Source organism: Astatotilapia calliptera, chromosome 13 (genome assembly GCF_964374335.1).
Source record: "Astatotilapia calliptera chromosome 13, fAstCal68.1, whole genome shotgun sequence".
Lineage (NCBI taxonomy): Eukaryota > Metazoa > Chordata > Actinopteri > Cichliformes > Cichlidae > Astatotilapia > Astatotilapia calliptera.
Window position 1 is genome coordinate 65001 of NC_137434.1, and position 10000 is coordinate 75000.

The window sequence follows — 10000 nt, forward strand, 5'->3', positions numbered from 1 at the left end:
TGCGATGTAGGTCCCCGGGGCCTGCTGGAGGTCCAGGTCCATGCCCGATGTGAGTAGCAGCAGGGCCAGCGCGCCCAGGAGCACATCTTTTTCGACCGTAAAGGAGAGAGGAGGCCGACTCTCTGCCTCGGCTAAATGGAGAGGGAATTTCAGCAGGGCCAGGGCACAGGCATGGACCTTTTTCAGCTGTAAGGGAGGCAAGAGCAAGGTGCGATGTAGGTCCCCGGGGCCTGCTGGAGGTCCAGGTCCATGCCCGATGTGAGTAGCAGCAGGGCCAGCGCGCCCAGGAGCACATCTTTTTCGACCGTAAAGGGAGACAGGAGGCCGACTCACTGCCTCGGCTAAATGGAGAGGGAATTTCAGCAGGGCCAGGGCACAGGCATGGACCTTTTTCAGCTGTAAGGGAGGCAAGAGCAAGGTGCGATGTAGGTCCCCGGGGCCTTTTGTCGTACCATAGGCACGAGTGGTGTGTGTGTGTGGCAAAGACTTTCTGCGCAGTGTCCCAGGGGCACGGGGAAAGGTTGTTGTACCATAGGCACGAGAAAAGTTGTCGTACCATAGGCACGAGAAAAGTTGTCGTACCATAGGCACGAGTGGTGTGTGTGTGTGTGGCAAAGTGCTACTGAGCGGTGTACCAGGGGCAGGGCGAAAAGTTGTTGTACCATAGGCACGAGAAAAGTTGTTGTACCATAGGCACGAGAAAAGCTGTCATACCAGGGGCACGGAGGAAAGTTGTTGTACCATAGGCACGAGAAAAGTTGTCGTACCATAGGCACGAGGAGAGTTTGTGTGGCAAAGTGCTACTGAGCGGTGTACCAGGGGCACGGCGAAAAGTTGTTGTACCATAGGCACGAGAAAAGTTGTCGTACCATAGCCACGAGAAAAGTTGTCGTACCATAGGTACGAGGAGTGTGCGTGTGTGGCAAAGTGCTACTGAGCGGTGTACCAGGGGCACGGCGAAAAGTTGTTTGACCATAGGCACGAGAAAAGTTGTTGTACCATAGGCACGAGAAAAGCTGTCGTACCAGGGGCACGGAGGAAAGTTGTTGTACCATAGGCACGAGAAAAGTTGTCGTACCATAGGCACGAGGAGAGTGTGTGTGTGGCAAAGTGCTACTGAGCGGTGTACCAGGGGCACGGCGAAAAGTTGTTGTACCATAGGCACGAGAAAAGTTGTTGTACCATAGGCACAAGAAAAGCTGTCGTACCAGGGGCACGGAGGAAAGTTGTTGTACCATAGGCACGAGAAAAGTTGTCGTACCATAGGCACGAGGAGAGTTTGTGTGGCAAAGTGCTACTGAGCGGTGTACCAGGGGCACGGCGAAAAGTTGTTGTACCATAGGCACGAGAAAAGCTGTCGTACCAGGGGCACGGAGGAAAGTTGTTGTACCATAGGCACGAGAAAAGTTGTCGTACCATAGGCACGAGGAGAGTTTGTGTGGCAAAGTGCTAGTGAGCGGTGTACCAGGGGCACGGCAAAAAGTTGTTGTACCATAGGCACGAGAAAAATTGTTGTACCATAGGCACGAGAAAAGTTGTCGTACCATAGGCACAAGAAAAGTTGTCGTACCATAGGCACAAGCAGTGCGTGCGTGCGTGCGTGCGTGCGTGCGTGCGTGCGTGCGTGCGTGCGTGCGTGCGTGCGTGTGTGTGTGTGTGTGTGCGGCAGTTCTTCTGCGCAGTGTACCAGGGGCACATTTCAATGTGCTTTCTGGAGTACCAGGGGCACGAGGATTTTGCCAGTGGTGTTCTGCTTTGTTAGTGGGAGGGGGCTTAAGTGTGGGTCCCCGGGGCCTGCTGGAGGTCCAGGTCCATGCTAGACATGTGGCACAGGGTAACTGCAGGGGGGGGGGGGTAATGTGGGTCCACGGGGCCTGCTGGAGGTCAAGGTCCGTGCTAGATATGTGGTACAGGGTTAACTGCAGGAGGGGGGGGGGGGGGTAATGTGGGTCCCCGGGGCCTGCTGGAAGTCAAGGTCCATGCTAGACATGTGGCACAGGGTAACTGCAGGGGGGGGGGGGGGGTAATGTGGGTCCACGGGGCCTGCTGGAGGTCAAGGTCCGTGCTAGATATGTGGTACAGGGTTAACTGCAGGAGGGGGGGGGTAATGTGGGTTCACGGGGCCTGCTGGAGGTCAAGGTCCATGCTGGATATGCGCTGGAGCGTAACTGCAAGAAAGGAAAGCTAGTGGGGGAGTAGAGCAGGGGAGTATGTGGGTCCCCAGGGCCTGCTGGAGGTCCAGGTCCATGCTAGATATGTGGCACAGGGTAACTGCAGGGGGGGGTAATGTGGGTCCACGGGGCCTGCTGGAAGTCAAGGTCCATGCTAGACATGTGGTACAGGGTAACTGCAGGGGGAGGGGGGGGGGGTAATGTGGGTCCCCGGGGCCTGCTGGAGGTCAAGGTCCGTGCTAGATATGTGGTACAGGGTTAACTGCAGGAGGGGGGGGGGGTAATGTGGGTCCCCGGGGCCTGCTGGAAGTCAAGGTCCATGCTAGACATGTGGCACAGGGTAACTGCAGGGGGGGGGGGGGGGGGGTAATGTGGGTCCACGGGGCCTGCTGGAGGTCAAGGTCCGTGCTAGATATGTGGTACAGGGTTAACTGCAGGAGGGGGGGGGTAATGTGGGTTCACGGGGCCTGCTGGAGGTCAAGGTCCATGCTGGATATGCGCTGGAGCGTAACTGCAAGAAAGGAAAGCTAGTGGGGGAGTAGAGCAGGGGAGTATGTGGGTCCCCAGGGCCTGCTGGAGGTCCAGGTCCATGCTAGATATGTGGCACAGGGTAACTGCAGGGGGGGGTAATGTGGGTCCACGGGGCATGCTGGAGGTCAAGGTCCATGCTGGATATGCAGTGGAGGGTAACTGCAGGAGAAGGAAAGCTAGTGGGGGATTAGAGCAAGGGAGGATGTGCGTCCCCGGGGCCTGCTGGAGGTCAAGGTCCATGCTGGATATGCGCTGGAGCGTAACTACAAGAAAGGTAAGCTAGTGGGGGACTAGAGCAGGGGAGGATGTGCGTCCCCGGGGCATGCTGGAGGTCAAGGGCCATGCTGGATATGCGGTGGAGGGTAACTGCAGGAGAAGGAAAGCTCATGGGGGATTAGAGCGGAGGAGTATGTGGGTCCTCGGGGCCTGCTGGAGGGCAAGGGCCATGCTGGATTTGTGGTGGAGGGTAACTGCGGGAGAAGGAAAGCTAGTGGGGGAGTAGAGCAGAGGAGTATGTTGGTCCCCGGGGCCTGCTGGAGGTCCAGGTCCATGCCCGATGTGAGTAGCAGCAGGGCCAGCGCGCCAAGGAGCACATCTTTTTCGACCGTGAAGGAGACAGGAGGCCGACTCACTGCCTCGGCTAAATGGAGAGGGAATTTCAGAAGGGCCAGGGCAAAAGCATGGACCTTTTCAGCTGTAAGGGAGGCAAGAGCAAGGTGTGATGTAGGTCCCCGGGGCCTGCTGGAGGTCCAGGTCCATGCCCGATGTGAGTAGCAGCAGGGCCAGCGCGCCCAGGAGCACATCTTTTTCGACCGTAAAGGAGACAGGAGGCCGACTCTCTGCCTCGGCTAAATGGAGAGGGAATTTCAGAAGGGCCAGGGCACAAGCATGGACCTTTTTCAGCTGTAAGGGAGGCAAGAGCAAGGTGCGATGTAGGTCCCCGGGGCCTGCTGGAGGTCCAGGTCCATGCCCGATGTGAGTAGCAGCAGGGCCAGCGCGCCCAGGAGCACATCTTTTTCGACCGTAAAGGGAGACAGGAGGCCGACTCTCTGCCTCGGCTAAATGGAGAGGGAATTTCAGAAGGGCCAGGGCACAAGCATGGACCTTTTTCAGCTGTAAGGGAGGCAAGAGCAAGGTGTGATGTAGGTCCCCGGGGCCTGCTGGAGGTCCAGGTCCATGCCCGATGTGAGTAGCAGCAGGGCCAGCGCGCCCAGGAGCACATCTTTTTCGACCGTAAAGGGAGACAGGAGGCCGACTCACTGCCTCGGCTAAATGGAGAGGGAATTTCAGAAGGGCCAGGGCACAAGCATGGACCTTTTTCAGCTGTAAGGGAGGCAAGAGCAAGGTGTGATGTAGGTCCCCGGGGCCTGCTGGAGGTCCAGGTCCATGCCCGATGTGAGTAGCAGCAGGGCCAGCGCGCCCAGGAGCACATCTTTTTCGACCGTAAAGGGAGACAGGAGGCCGACTCACTGCCTCGGCTAAATGGAGAGGGAATTTCAGAAGGGCCAGGGCACAAGCATGGACCTTTTTCAGCTGCAAGGGAGGGAAGAGCAATGTGCGATGTAGGTCCCCGGGGCCTGCTGGAGGTCCAGGTCCATGCCCGATGTGAGTAGCAGCAGGGCCAGCGCGCCCAGGAGCACATCTTTTTCGACCGTAAAGGAGAGAGGAGGCCGACTCTCTGCCTCGGCTAAATGGAGAGGGAATTTCAGCAGGGCCAGGGCACAGGCATGGACCTTTTTCAGCTGTAAGGGAGGCAAGAGCAAGGTGCGATGTAGGTCCCCGGGGCCTGCTGGAGGTCCAGGTCCATGCCCGATGTGAGTAGCAGCAGGGCCAGCGCGCCCAGGAGCACATCTTTTTCGACCGTAAAGGGAGACAGGAGGCCGACTCACTGCCTCGGCTAAATGGAGAGGGAATTTCAGAAGGGCCAGGGCACAAGCATGGACCTTTTTCAGCTGCAAGGGAGGGAAGAGCAATGTGCGATGTAGGTCCCCGGGGCCTGCTGGAGGTCCAGGTCCATGCCCGATGTGAGTAGCAGCAGGGCCAGCGCGCCCAGGAGCACATCTTTTTCGACCGTAAAGGAGAGAGGAGGCCGACTCTCTGCCTCGGCTAAATGGAGAGGGAATTTCAGCAGGGCCAGGGCACAGGCATGGACCTTTTTCAGCTGTAAGGGAGGCAAGAGCAAGGTGCGATGTAGGTCCCCGGGGCCTGCTGGAGGTCCAGGTCCATGCCCGATGTGAGTAGCAGCAGGGCCAGCGCGCCCAGGAGCACATCTTTTTCGACCGTAAAGGGAGACAGGAGGCCGACTCACTGCCTCGGCTAAATGGAGAGGGAATTTCAGCAGGGCCAGGGCACAGGCATGGACCTTTTTCAGCTGTAAGGGAGGCAAGAGCAAGGTGCGATGTAGGTCCCCGGGGCCTTTTGTCGTACCATAGGCACGAGTGGTGTGTGTGTGTGGCAAAGACTTTCTGCGCAGTGTCCCAGGGGCACGGGGAAAGGTTGTTGTACCATAGGCACGAGAAAAGTTGTCGTACCATAGGCACGAGAAAAGTTGTCGTACCATAGGCACGAGTGGTGTGTGTGTGTGTGGCAAAGTGCTACTGAGCGGTGTACCAGGGGCAGGGCGAAAAGTTGTTGTACCATAGGCACGAGAAAAGTTGTTGTACCATAGGCACGAGAAAAGCTGTCATACCAGGGGCACGGAGGAAAGTTGTTGTACCATAGGCACGAGAAAAGTTGTCGTACCATAGGCACGAGGAGAGTTTGTGTGGCAAAGTGCTACTGAGCGGTGTACCAGGGGCACGGCGAAAAGTTGTTGTACCATAGGCACGAGAAAAGTTGTCGTACCATAGCCACGAGAAAAGTTGTCGTACCATAGGTACGAGGAGTGTGCGTGTGTGGCAAAGTGCTACTGAGCGGTGTACCAGGGGCACGGCGAAAAGTTGTTTGACCATAGGCACGAGAAAAGTTGTTGTACCATAGGCACGAGAAAAGCTGTCGTACCAGGGGCACGGAGGAAAGTTGTTGTACCATAGGCACGAGAAAAGTTGTCGTACCATAGGCACGAGGAGAGTGTGTGTGTGGCAAAGTGCTACTGAGCGGTGTACCAGGGGCACGGCGAAAAGTTGTTGTACCATAGGCACGAGAAAAGTTGTTGTACCATAGGCACAAGAAAAGCTGTCGTACCAGGGGCACGGAGGAAAGTTGTTGTACCATAGGCACGAGAAAAGTTGTCGTACCATAGGCACGAGGAGAGTTTGTGTGGCAAAGTGCTACTGAGCGGTGTACCAGGGGCACGGCGAAAAGTTGTTGTACCATAGGCACGAGAAAAGCTGTCGTACCAGGGGCACGGAGGAAAGTTGTTGTACCATAGGCACGAGAAAAGTTGTCGTACCATAGGCACGAGGAGAGTTTGTGTGGCAAAGTGCTAGTGAGCGGTGTACCAGGGGCACGGCAAAAAGTTGTTGTACCATAGGCACGAGAAAAATTGTTGTACCATAGGCACGAGAAAAGTTGTCGTACCATAGGCACAAGAAAAGTTGTCGTACCATAGGCACAAGCAGTGCGTGCGTGCGTGCGTGCGTGCGTGCGTGCGTGCGTGCGTGCGTGCGTGCGTGCGTGCGTGTGTGTGTGTGTGTGTGCGGCAGTTCTTCTGCGCAGTGTACCAGGGGCACATTTCAATGTGCTTTCTGGAGTACCAGGGGCACGAGGATTTTGCCAGTGGTGTTCTGCTTTGTTAGTGGGAGGGGGCTTAAGTGTGGGTCCCCGGGGCCTGCTGGAGGTCCAGGTCCATGCTAGACATGTGGCACAGGGTAACTGCAGGGGGGGGGGGGTAATGTGGGTCCACGGGGCCTGCTGGAGGTCAAGGTCCGTGCTAGATATGTGGTACAGGGTTAACTGCAGGAGGGGGGGGGGGGGGGTAATGTGGGTCCCCGGGGCCTGCTGGAAGTCAAGGTCCATGCTAGACATGTGGCACAGGGTAACTGCAGGGGGGGGGGGGGGGTAATGTGGGTCCACGGGGCCTGCTGGAGGTCAAGGTCCGTGCTAGATATGTGGTACAGGGTTAACTGCAGGAGGGGGGGGGTAATGTGGGTTCACGGGGCCTGCTGGAGGTCAAGGTCCATGCTGGATATGCGCTGGAGCGTAACTGCAAGAAAGGAAAGCTAGTGGGGGAGTAGAGCAGGGGAGTATGTGGGTCCCCAGGGCCTGCTGGAGGTCCAGGTCCATGCTAGATATGTGGCACAGGGTAACTGCAGGGGGGGGTAATGTGGGTCCACGGGGCCTGCTGGAAGTCAAGGTCCATGCTAGACATGTGGTACAGGGTAACTGCAGGGGGAGGGGGGGGGGGTAATGTGGGTCCCCGGGGCCTGCTGGAGGTCAAGGTCCGTGCTAGATATGTGGTACAGGGTTAACTGCAGGAGGGGGGGGGGGGTAATGTGGGTCCCCGGGGCCTGCTGGAAGTCAAGGTCCATGCTAGACATGTGGCACAGGGTAACTGCAGGGGGGGGGGGGGGGGGGTAATGTGGGTCCACGGGGCCTGCTGGAGGTCAAGGTCCGTGCTAGATATGTGGTACAGGGTTAACTGCAGGAGGGGGGGGGTAATGTGGGTTCACGGGGCCTGCTGGAGGTCAAGGTCCATGCTGGATATGCGCTGGAGCGTAACTGCAAGAAAGGAAAGCTAGTGGGGGAGTAGAGCAGGGGAGTATGTGGGTCCCCAGGGCCTGCTGGAGGTCCAGGTCCATGCTAGATATGTGGCACAGGGTAACTGCAGGGGGGGGTAATGTGGGTCCACGGGGCATGCTGGAGGTCAAGGTCCATGCTGGATATGCAGTGGAGGGTAACTGCAGGAGAAGGAAAGCTAGTGGGGGATTAGAGCAAGGGAGGATGTGCGTCCCCGGGGCCTGCTGGAGGTCAAGGTCCATGCTGGATATGCGCTGGAGCGTAACTACAAGAAAGGTAAGCTAGTGGGGGACTAGAGCAGGGGAGGATGTGCGTCCCCGGGGCATGCTGGAGGTCAAGGGCCATGCTGGATATGCGGTGGAGGGTAACTGCAGGAGAAGGAAAGCTCATGGGGGATTAGAGCGGAGGAGTATGTGGGTCCTCGGGGCCTGCTGGAGGGCAAGGGCCATGCTGGATTTGTGGTGGAGGGTAACTGCGGGAGAAGGAAAGCTAGTGGGGGAGTAGAGCAGAGGAGTATGTTGGTCCCCGGGGCCTGCTGGAGGTCCAGGTCCATGCCCGATGTGAGTAGCAGCAGGGCCAGCGCGCCAAGGAGCACATCTTTTTCGACCGTGAAGGAGACAGGAGGCCGACTCACTGCCTCGGCTAAATGGAGAGGGAATTTCAGAAGGGCCAGGGCAAAAGCATGGACCTTTTCAGCTGTAAGGGAGGCAAGAGCAAGGTGTGATGTAGGTCCCCGGGGCCTGCTGGAGGTCCAGGTCCATGCCCGATGTGAGTAGCAGCAGGGCCAGCGCGCCCAGGAGCACATCTTTTTCGACCGTAAAGGAGACAGGAGGCCGACTCTCTGCCTCGGCTAAATGGAGAGGGAATTTCAGAAGGGCCAGGGCACAAGCATGGACCTTTTTCAGCTGTAAGGGAGGCAAGAGCAAGGTGCGATGTAGGTCCCCGGGGCCTGCTGGAGGTCCAGGTCCATGCCCGATGTGAGTAGCAGCAGGGCCAGCGCGCCCAGGAGCACATCTTTTTCGACCGTAAAGGGAGACAGGAGGCCGACTCTCTGCCTCGGCTAAATGGAGAGGGAATTTCAGAAGGGCCAGGGCACAAGCATGGACCTTTTTCAGCTGTAAGGGAGGCAAGAGCAAGGTGTGATGTAGGTCCCCGGGGCCTGCTGGAGGTCCAGGTCCATGCCCGATGTGAGTAGCAGCAGGGCCAGCGCGCCCAGGAGCACATCTTTTTCGACCGTAAAGGGAGACAGGAGGCCGACTCACTGCCTCGGCTAAATGGAGAGGGAATTTCAGAAGGGCCAGGGCACAAGCATGGACCTTTTTCAGCTGTAAGGGAGGCAAGAGCAAGGTGTGATGTAGGTCCCCGGGGCCTGCTGGAGGTCCAGGTCCATGCCCGATGTGAGTAGCAGCAGGGCCAGCGCGCCCAGGAGCACATCTTTTTCGACCGTAAAGGGAGACAGGAGGCCGACTCACTGCCTCGGCTAAATGGAGAGGGAATTTCAGAAGGGCCAGGGCACAAGCATGGACCTTTTTCAGCTGCAAGGGAGGGAAGAGCAATGTGCGATGTAGGTCCCCGGGGCCTGCTGGAGGTCCAGGTCCATGCCCGATGTGAGTAGCAGCAGGGCCAGCGCGCCCAGGAGCACATCTTTTTCGACCGTAAAGGAGAGAGGAGGCCGACTCTCTGCCTCGGCTAAATGGAGAGGGAATTTCAGCAGGGCCAGGGCACAGGCATGGACCTTTTTCAGCTGTAAGGGAGGCAAGAGCAAGGTGCGATGTAGGTCCCCGGGGCCTGCTGGAGGTCCAGGTCCATGCCCGATGTGAGTAGCAGCAGGGCCAGCGCGCCCAGGAGCACATCTTTTTCGACCGTAAAGGGAGACAGGAGGCCGACTCACTGCCTCGGCTAAATGGAGAGGGAATTTCAGAAGGGCCAGGGCACAAGCATGGACCTTTTTCAGCTGCAAGGGAGGGAAGAGCAATGTGCGATGTAGGTCCCCGGGGCCTGCTGGAGGTCCAGGTCCATGCCCGATGTGAGTAGCAGCAGGGCCAGCGCGCCCAGGAGCACATCTTTTTCGACCGTAAAGGAGAGAGGAGGCCGACTCTCTGCCTCGGCTAAATGGAGAGGGAATTTCAGCAGGGCCAGGGCACAGGCATGGACCTTTTTCAGCTGTAAGGGAGGCAAGAGCAAGGTGCGATGTAGGTCCCCGGGGCCTGCTGGAGGTCCAGGTCCATGCCCGATGTGAGTAGCAGCAGGGCCAGCGCGCCCAGGAGCACATCTTTTTCGACCGTAAAGGGAGACAGGAGGCCGACTCACTGCCTCGGCTAAATGGAGAGGGAATTTCAGCAGGGCCAGGGCACAGGCATGGACCTTTTTCAGCTGTAAGGGAGGCAAGAGCAAGGTGCGATGTAGGTCCCCGGGGCCTTTTGTCGTACCATAGGCACGAGTGGTGTGTGTGTGTGGCAAAGACTTTCTGCGCAGTGTCCCAGGGGCACGGGGAAAGGTTGTTGTACCATAGGCACGAGAAAAGTTGTCGTACCATAGGCACGAGAAAAGTTGTCGTACCATAGGCACGAGTGGTGTGTGTGTGTGTGGCAAAGTGCTACTGAGCGGTGTACCAGGGGCAG